The sequence below is a fragment of the Macaca nemestrina genome, chromosome X (assembly GCF_043159975.1).
Source record: "Macaca nemestrina isolate mMacNem1 chromosome X, mMacNem.hap1, whole genome shotgun sequence".
In the NCBI taxonomy this organism is placed as follows: domain Eukaryota; kingdom Metazoa; phylum Chordata; class Mammalia; order Primates; family Cercopithecidae; genus Macaca; species Macaca nemestrina.
This window is the reverse complement of record NC_092145.1, coordinates 155,497,544-155,507,531: the sequence shown is the minus strand read 5'-3', so window position 1 is coordinate 155,507,531 and position 9,988 is coordinate 155,497,544. Positions and strand designations below refer to the sequence as shown.

At 38.7% G+C, this 9,988-nt stretch overlaps 1 non-coding gene across 1 annotated transcript; it reads left to right on the top strand.

The window, feature by feature from the left end:
- Window positions 1–391: 391 nt before the first annotated feature.
- Window positions 392–522, top strand: LOC112426012 (small nucleolar RNA SNORA20). Its single transcript, XR_003017258.1, has one exon. It is a non-coding gene; the product is annotated as a small nucleolar RNA SNORA20 (small nucleolar RNA).
- The last annotated feature ends 9,466 nt before the right edge of the window (window positions 523–9,988 follow it).

Below are 9,988 nucleotides of genomic sequence, written 5' to 3'. Positions count from 1 at the left end.
CCTTCACTTGTCCCACTAAATTTATATACCATTACAATTGCTTTAGGATTAGAGTGGATCTATTGGCTTTAGCTGAAACAGGAACAGAAAACAGTCTTCTGAAGATGAATGCAAAGATCAGAACTTGTCCAAAAGTGTGCCAAGGGTTCCAGAAGTTGTAGTAATGAAGACAGTAAGGTGAATATAGAGGGATTAAATATTGATGGCTCAAATGGGAGGGACTAGAACCAGAACTAGGAAACATAAAAACATTTGTATAAGAGAAATGCAATTACCAAACAGTGGAGAAAAGAGAGATTATTTATCAAGTAGTGCTGGGATACTAGGAAAAAGCCCCATTCCACATCTAAAAAATTCACTTCTAGAGAGATCTTAAAAAAAGTTCTTGTGCTTTCCCATTTATTTGCTGGTATAGTCTCACAATGATATGACCAGTTATACTCATGGGAAAAAATAATATTGGGCCATTGTAAATTGGCATCAAGTAACTATTTTCATCTCTTCTGCATGGACTATATATATTTATATATTATATATAAGTACATATTACATCTATATATATTTATATATAAATATACATAATATATGTAATGTAAAATATATTACATATATTTGTATATATAAATATATATTACATGTAATTTTTGTATATTATATGCATATATTACATCTATAAATATATATTACATATATAAATATATGTATATATTTATATATATATATATATATATATTTTTTTTTTTTAAGAGACAGCATCTGGCTTTGTTGCCCAGACTGGAGTGCAGTAGCAAAGTCACGGCTCACTGCAGCCTCTACCTCCTGGGCTCAAGTGAGCCTCCTGCCTCAGCCTCCTCAGTAGCTGGGACTACAAACATGAGCCACCATGCCCAGCCAAGTATTTCTTAAATAAAGAATAAAAATAAATATAAATAAGTAAATAAAAAGATTAAGTTTTTATATTAAAACTTTAAATGCTATTCATTAACAGCTGATATTTGCAACAAAGATTTAGGCTTCCATATGTCCCAGTTTGTTCAGAAATAATAGTGTATCCTTTCACTTTCGAATATGTTTCTTTTGGGTTATAAATAGTTTGACTAACCTAGACATAAACATCAAAGGGTAAATATCTGAAATACGTTAAACACTTCAAAACTCGATTGTAAAAAACCATAAAATAGTATTTGAGTTTCAATGCTACATTTCAAAGACAATAAAATATTTATGGCCAACAAACACAATCAACCTCATTTGTAACTTGAAAAATAAAAACTAAACTGTAAAACCTTAGCATTTTACATCCGTGAGATTGCAAATATTTAGAAATCTGACAATAGCTATGAAATCTCTCTTAAAGACAACAGAAACTCACATACTGTGAGTCAGAGTGTGTTTTGTTGTGATATTTTTGTGGAACAATTTGGTATTCATTATCTGAAAAGTAAAATATATATCCTAAACCCATTCTTTTGCCTTCTGGCTATGTTTCCTAAAGAGACATGTGCAATTATGCTCTTATCAACATTGTTGATGGTAGCCTTAAAATGGGTAGAACTCACCTTGTAACCACCTGAGAGGTTCTTCCTGCACACTGCAGAAAGAAAGACCATGACTTTGTAGTAGAGAAAGAGTTTAATAGACACAAGCTTGGCCATGCCATGTGGGAGGTGGAGTCCTGTGCAAATCATCTCATTCAAAGTTCCTAAGTTAGGGTTTTTTCAAGGGCAGTTTGGATGGATGGGTGGGGGTGGCCAGGTAACAGGAGCGTGCTGCTGATTGATTGGGGTGGAGATGAAATCATAGGGGGTTGAAGCTGTCCTCCTGTTGGGCCAAATTACTTCTGGGTGGGGCCACAGAAGTGGGGTTGTTGGTCCATGTGGAGCCATCGGTGCCTGGCAAGCAAAAATCCTGGAAAGATATCTCAAAAGGCCAATCTGCAATAGTGTTTTATTTGCAGAAGTAATTGGGGAAGTTGCGTATCTTATAACCTCTGGAATAATGGCTGACAATCCTTTATGTCTGCAGGACTCAAGCTCCTCTCCTCTCCCCGGGCTGATGGCCTCCCGTCAACTTTACAAAAGTGGTTTTGGGGCAAGGCCTATTATCATTTTAACTGTAGCCTAAGTGTCTTCCAAAGTTAATTTGGCCCAATAGCCCAGGAATAATTAAGGGATAGGCAAGATGGGGATTGGGTTGGCTTAGCTTATTGTTATAATTTTCTCACTGATAATAACTTGCAAAGGCAGGTTCAACACATCTGTTAATAGGTGGGACATTAACAGTAACTAAACTGTGTGTAAATGGGGTATCTATGGGGGAACCTAAGATATACCATCATCCTAAAAATATGCTTGTGACATAGTGATGCAATAAAGAGAAATGAAGCATAACTACATCTATAAGTCTGCATGTGTCTCATAGACAAAGCTTATGGAGAATATCAAGTTCCACAAGAGGGTATGCAATGTGACCCCAATCATGTGCAGTTAAGACCACTAAAAAATTATACAATGAATATATCTCTGTGGAGCAAAATTGTGTACAAATTGAGGGAATGATAGGTACATAATTCCATGGCATGATGTGTGTGCACTGGAAGTAGTTTGCTATGGCTGCTCTAACAAATTGCCATAAACTTGATTTCTTTTTTTTTTTTTTTTTTTTTTGAGACGGAGTCGCGTTCTGTCACCCAGGCTGGAGTGCAGTGGCCGGATCTCAGCTCACTGCAAGCTCCGCCTCCCGGGTTCACACCATTCTCCCGCCTCAGCCTCCCGAGTAGCTGGGACTACAGGCGCCCGCCACCTCGCCCGGCTAAGTTTTTGTATTTTTAGTAGAGACGGGGTTTCACTGTGTTACCCAGGATGGTCTCAATCTCCTGACCTCGTGATCCGCCCGTCTCGGCCTCCCAAAGTGCTGGGATTACAGGCTTGAGCCACCGCGCCCGGCCATAAACTTGATTTCTTATAACAACAAACATTTATTATCGTACAGTTCTGAAAGTCCAGAGTCCTCAATGAATGTCGCTGGGCTGAAACCACGGTTTTGGAAGAGCTGGGTTCTCTCTGTAGGGGAGAATCTGTTTCCTTGCATGTTCCAGCTTCTAGAAGTTGCTGCCATTCCTCTTTTCATCATCCCTTCTAATGTTTTCAAAGGCAGCAACATCGGGCTGATTCTTCCTCTAACGCCTTCTTCCAATTTTAAGGATCATGTAGAACCCACCTGGGTAACGCAGGATAATCTCTCTATTTGAAGTTTAGCCTATCGACTTCCATCTGCAACCATAATTCCCTTCATCATGGGATATAACATATACTCAAGTTCCAGATAAAATGATGTGGGCATCTTAGGGGATCATTTTTCTGCCTATGACAGTGTATTAGTTTGTTCTCAATCTGCTAATAAAGACATACCTGAGGCTGGGTAATTTATAAAGGAAAGAGGTTTAGTGGACTTACAGTTCAGCATGGCTGGGGAGGCCTCACAATCGTGGAGGAAGGCAAAGGAGCAGCGAAGGCATGTCTTATGTGGTGGCAGGCAAAAAGAGTGTGTGCAGGAGAACTCCCCTTTATAAAACCATCAGATCTCATGAGACTTATTCATGTAATGAGAAAAGCACAGGAAAGACCCACCCCCATGATCAATTACCTCCCACCAGGTCCCTCCCACAATATGTGGGAATTGTGGGAGCTAAAATTCAAGATGAGATTTGGGTGGAGACACAGCCAAACCATATCAGACAGGGACTGGGATGAGAGGGACTCTTGATCATAGGCTTTGTCATAACAATTTATATTTCCTTGATCTTACAAATATTTGATGAAGCATTTTTAAAAATAAAGAAGATAGTATATGTCTTGTTAATTTCTATTTACAGCAAGGTAGAGAGATTACTGTTTACAGTAGTAATAGGAAGTTTATTTCCAATAAAATATATAAGAAATAATTCTAATCTCAATGAGATTATTATTCACTTGTATGTAGTAGAGGGGTGTGTGTGTGTGTGTGTGTGTGTGTGTGTGTGTGTGATGTTTACTCCGGAAGCTTAAGGGTTTTCTTCTTTATTTCTGATTTAATGAAGTTTCATAAAATTATGCCCAACTGGTTTGATTTGCTTTTTTCTTTGAGTTTTTTTTTTTTAATTTGCACAGTTCCAATTGAGCATTCTTGGTAGAACATCTGTCTTTCCTCAGTTATGAGAAATGGTCAACTATTATTTCCTTTGATACGGTATATCATTTTTCCTTTCTAATTTTCCCGAAAAAATGGTGTTCAAAAATCTGGATATAAATACCATGTCTACTAAAATGTATTATATATTTTTTCACATAATATGTATTAAACATAAAGTATATATTTTATATAATGTATATACATATATAATGTATATCAAATATATATAATATCTAATATATGTAAAGTATATATAATGTATAAAGTATATGAAGCATCTAAAATGTGTACACACACACACATACACACACAATGTATATGTTTATATGTTTTGGGACTATTCCTCAGCTCAATTTGTGAGGTTATTAAATTTTTCTATTACTCAGTACAACCTATTCTATAGTACCCTTCTTGAGATTTTATTTCCACATGGTTAAAACACACACATACACACACACACACACACACACACACAAAATCAACAACAGAAGGAAATGAATTCTCCCCTAGAGCCTCATGAAGTTCTGTGGACACTTATACAATGAATATATATGTTATGTGTTATATATATTATGTTATATATATGTGTTTTTTTTATATATATATAATGTTAGCCCAGTGAGGCCTATTTCTGACTCCTGTATCTGTAAAGAAATAAATTTGTGTTGTTTTAAGCCATCAGGCTAGTGGCAACTTCTTACAGCAGCACTAAAACAATCTGACACAATTACCAGTGCTCACCTGTATAAAAAGTAATATTGTATAGCACATCAAGGGAAAATGACAGGGATATTGATATAAATTTGCCAACAATAGTTACTTTTATAATAGAAAACATCAATAATAAAATAAATGCAAAAGATTAAGAACAAAGTTAAATGCTGGATTCCTGTATGTCCAAATTAAAATCCATTGGAAGCTTCCCATGACAAACTGGATTTCAAGTACACAGCTTTTCTTACATCCAGTTTAACAATCTAAGTGGATATGCACCATAATGTATCAAGATTTTTAAAATTGTAATGGCTTCAAATTACAATCACGATCGATGGATTTTTTTTTTGGTATCACATATGTATTTAAAAAATTCGGTGTGTATTTATGCAAGTATTTGAAGACTGTGCATTTGGTTGTTATCCCTGAATTCTCTCCCTCCTTGTGCCTTTGTTTGGTGTGCATTTCACAATTTTTTGGCATGATAGCCTAGGATTTGTCTTGCAATTGTTTCTGTGGGATTGTGTCAAAGCCTATGGGAGCATATGAGTTTGTATCTGACAGGGTCTGGGGACACTAAGTGTGAGGTCACTTTAAGTTAATTTGGCCGGGCAAGGTGGCTCATGCCTGTAATCCCAGCACTTTGGGAGGCTGAGGCAGGTGGATCACCTGGGGTCAGGGATTCGAGATCAGCCTGGCTGACAGGGTGAAACCCCATCTCTACTAAAAATACAAAACTTAGTTGGGCAGGGTGGCACGTGCCTGTAATCCCAGCTACTCAGGTGGCTGAGGCAGGAGAATCACTTGAACCCGGGAGATGGAGGTTGCAGTGAGCTGAGATCACACCACTGCACTCCAGCCTGAGCGACAGAGTGAGGCCCTGTCTCAAAAACAAAATAAAATAAAAGTTAATTTATATATAAAAATTCTAGGGCCACAGAGGAATTGTCTATTCAGGCTGAAAATGCACTGCCTGGTGGTTATGAGCTTTCAAGGGTAGATTATTTATCCCTTCTATTGAGAGTCAAGATTGCATGTAGGCAATTTTCTTTACTATCTTTGTGAGAGGACACATTTCTAATTCACCCTTCCCTGAGGTTGAAATGCTTTAGAGTTCCACATTTGTGGGAGTTTTGTATTAGATGCACTACATTGACTAAGCGTGGGACTTTATGTTTTTTCCCTTGCACTTCATAAGTCTATGAAAACGGAAGCTCAATTTCCCCAAATTGGAGCATTGTGCGTTAGTTGAGTGCTAGTGCTATGCTTAGTTCTTGTGTTTTGAATTTAAAAGGTTTAGCCTGCTAATTCTTTTTTGTTATTATTTTTTGCAGCCCATGAATTGAAGATTTGTTTTTCATTCCACAATTTGTGTTTGCCTTCATCAGGTTGGCATATATGAGAATGCTAACAAGGAGAATTCCTAAAGAAAACAAAATGTATTTTAAAACATTATCGATGGAAACAAATTCCTTTTTTTCTCACACTGTCTAGATGTAAGCATTTAAAAAACATGTAAAATTGTTGTGTGGGTGTGTGTATTTGGTGTGTTATTAAAATTAATTTTGGGGTTAGGCATCATGGCTCACGCCTGTAATCCCAGCCCTTTGGGGGGCCAAGGTGGGCGGATCACCTGACCAACATGGCAAAACCCCATCTCTACTAAAAACACAAAAATTAGCTGGGCGTGGTGGCACATGCCTGTAATCCCATCTACTTGGGAGGCTGAGGCAGGAGAATCTCTTGAACCTGGGAGGCGGAGGTTGCAGTGAACCAAGATTTCGCCATTGCACTCCAGCCTGGGTGACAGAGTGAGACTCCACCTCAAAATAATAACAATAATAATAATAATAATTTTTGCTCTTCACATTTATTAAAAATGGCAAGGACGCCTTTACTCAAGGCTGTTGCAAGAAGGATCAAGACTGTTTTAACAGGGGAGAGAGATAGAATTTAACTCTGAATATACTAGCATTAGGGGATTGATAGTGTGGGGGCCATAGACTCCTGGCCCCTTAAAGGTTTGTTGAAAAATCCCTGACCCGAGGCAGATTGACTAGTAGGAGAAAAGGCATCCAAATTTACTGAATGTGTATATTCCTTCATTCCTTTGGAATGAAGACCAAAACCCACAATGATGTTCAGAAGCTTATGCACCATGTTGAGCTTACAGAAAGAATGGGGACTTGGATACTAGTAAACAGATTATGTGTGGAGGAGAAGAGGAATTCTATTGAGGAGCAATAAATGATTGCCAGGGAGAATGACGGGATCAGGAACCGAGATTAACTTGTAAGTAGTTCTTTTTGAAATTTGAATGATCCTTGGAGATAGTCATTATACTTGTAAAGAAAGGTCTGCTTGGATGTGGTTACATCTTGCCCTTCTTTTCTGCAATAGACAATGAGATAATTTGAAGGGGAAGGAAAAATAATTGTTCTCCTTCATGGGACTGGCTCTTAGGCAGCTGAAGGAACTTCTGCTTCTTTGGGAGAGACAGTGTGTGTGGAAGGTCAGAGACGCCTTGAGGCTTCGTCAGTTCAGCACATCAAAATGCCATCTTTTGAGTATGACATCAAAATAGCCAAGGGATAGGATGAGGGGTGGATGGAAAACTACTAAGAGGAACTTGACTAGGCATCAAGGGTACAGGAAGAGGAGCTTAACTGGAGATCAAGAGTAAGGAGGTGGAGATCCTTGATAAACTGTTTTTGCAGGATTCATTGCTAAAACTAAGTTAATGGGCCACACAACAGGGGTGGAGCCAAGGACAAGGCCAGGTGAAAAAGAGGACTCAGAGGGGCCACAGTGAAGTTTGGTCTGGGAGAGAGTTTTTGTGAGTCTTTGTGTGTGGGTCTTTTCTCTCTTTGACGTAAGAGCCATTCTCACACTTATTTCTCTCTGCGTGCAATTCCGTGGTCCATTGCCAAGCGGCATCTTTAATTAGTTTCAGTCAATGGAGTCAGAAGCATTTGAACCAGAACCACTCCATCTTGAATAGGGGCCGGGTAAAATGAGGCTGAGACCTACTGGGCTGCATTCCCAGATAGTTAGGTATTCTAAGACACAGGATGAGACAGGAGGTCAGCACAACATACCGGCCATAAAGACCTTGCTGATGAAACAGCTTGCAGTAAAGAAGCCGGCTAAACCCTCACCAAAACCAAGATGGCCACAAGAGGGACCTCTGGTCATCCCCACCAGCACCATGACAGTTTACAGATGCCATGGCAACGTCAGAAAGTTACCCTATATGCTCTAAACAGGGGAGGCATGAATAATCCACCCCTTGTTTAGTATATCATCAAGAAATAACCATAAAAATGGGCAACCAGCAGCCTTCGGGGCTGCTTTGTCTATGGAGTAACCATTATTTTATTCCTTCACTTTCTTAATAAACTTGCTTTCATTTTACTCTGGACTCACCCTAAATTCTTTCTTGCCCAAGATCCAAGAACCCTCTCTTGGGGTCTGGATTGAGATCCCTTTTTTGTAACAATGGGAGACTATGGTAGAACTTGAGAGGAGAAAGGAGCTTAAAATCCAAGTAGTTCAATATCTCTTCTGAGAAATAAAAATAAAATCCTAAGCCCCCCAATCAACTGAATGATCCCCCTCTTGGCCGTGGGGACTCCAGGCTTACAAACTTAGTTCTCACCCACGACAAGATAGGAGGTTGGATTCGCGTCTGTATGCCCTTTTCTTGTTAACCTTTAACCAGAATTATTTCCTAAGTAGTAAGCTGAAGCCAGTTCTGGAAAAAAGAAACAGAGGACTAATTCTTTTTTGGCCCTTAGCCAATCATCTGAGGCCACCACTAGTCCCCTCTCCCTCTTTCCAGTTTTGGAATGACAGCTTACTAGTTTCACAAGGCATCCTCCCCTGAAACCTGACCAACCTCTCATGGAGGATGCACAGTGAGTGTTTTTGTGTCTTCTCCTTCACCACTTGTCATCAGAGGGCTGACAACTTCACCCTCGTGATGCTAACACCACCCTGATTTTTTCGTTCTTGTGTGTGTGTGTGTGTGTTTGTGGTAATTTTTGAGACAGGATTTCACTCTGTCACCCAGACTGGAGTGCAGTGGTGCAATCACGACTCACTGCAGCAGCCTCTACCTCCTGGGCTCAAGCTATGCTCCCATTTCAGACTGAGTAGCTGGGACTACAGATGTGAGCCACTGCACTCATCCCACCATTTTTTAAAAGCATGCTACTTATGAAGAGGCATGAAGCTCAACTGTGTATGTGCATGTTTCTCCTTTTATAAATATTAATGATTCTTCTTGTAGCTTATTGAATATGTATACTCAGCCAACCCATTCAGCATAAATTCCTGTTTTATTCTTCTCTCCCTCAAAGTTTTTACTCTCAGCTTTTTCCAGCAGCTATACTTCCCAGCCTATGGGATGACCAACCTGTAGGCTGCAACCCATTATGAGAAATAAAGTTCTCCTTTTCAAATGTATGGACCTCGTGATTCTGCAGTTGACACCTTTCTTCCAGAAGCTTGACCATCAATGGCCTTGTCTTTCCATGATTACATGTCCTGCTAGGTAGGTCCAGCACCTGGACTGTAGGTCTACCCTCTGGCCCTAAGAGAAGTAACAGTGGCTCTCTGAGGTGGAGGTGGAGGGCTCATTTCTCAATAGGCTTAAAGTCTGATTAGATAATATAACTCAATTTCCCAACAAATACAAGTTCATTTCCTTAAGGAGTTATCCCAATATATAAAACAGAACAGAATTTCAGATACCACCTTGTATTCACATTAGCATAATTTCTACTTCTCTGTCACATCCCATTTGCTTTTTTCAGCTCTTTCAATGCCTTTGCAAATAGGTTTCTATATGGGATTCTTCCAGCAAAAATCAAAATTATAACACTTGAAGATTACTTTTTGTCAACAAGAAATTTTATTGTGCTCCATTACAAAAATTTTGACATTATCTATAATTAAACCTAGTATTACTTTAACATAAATAATAATAATAACATAATAAAACTTACATACAGTAAAAATGCGTGGACAAAATATACACATTTTGTAAAACACATACAAACAAAAAGGATAGCTAAAATTTAGTTTAAGACTTAATTGGATT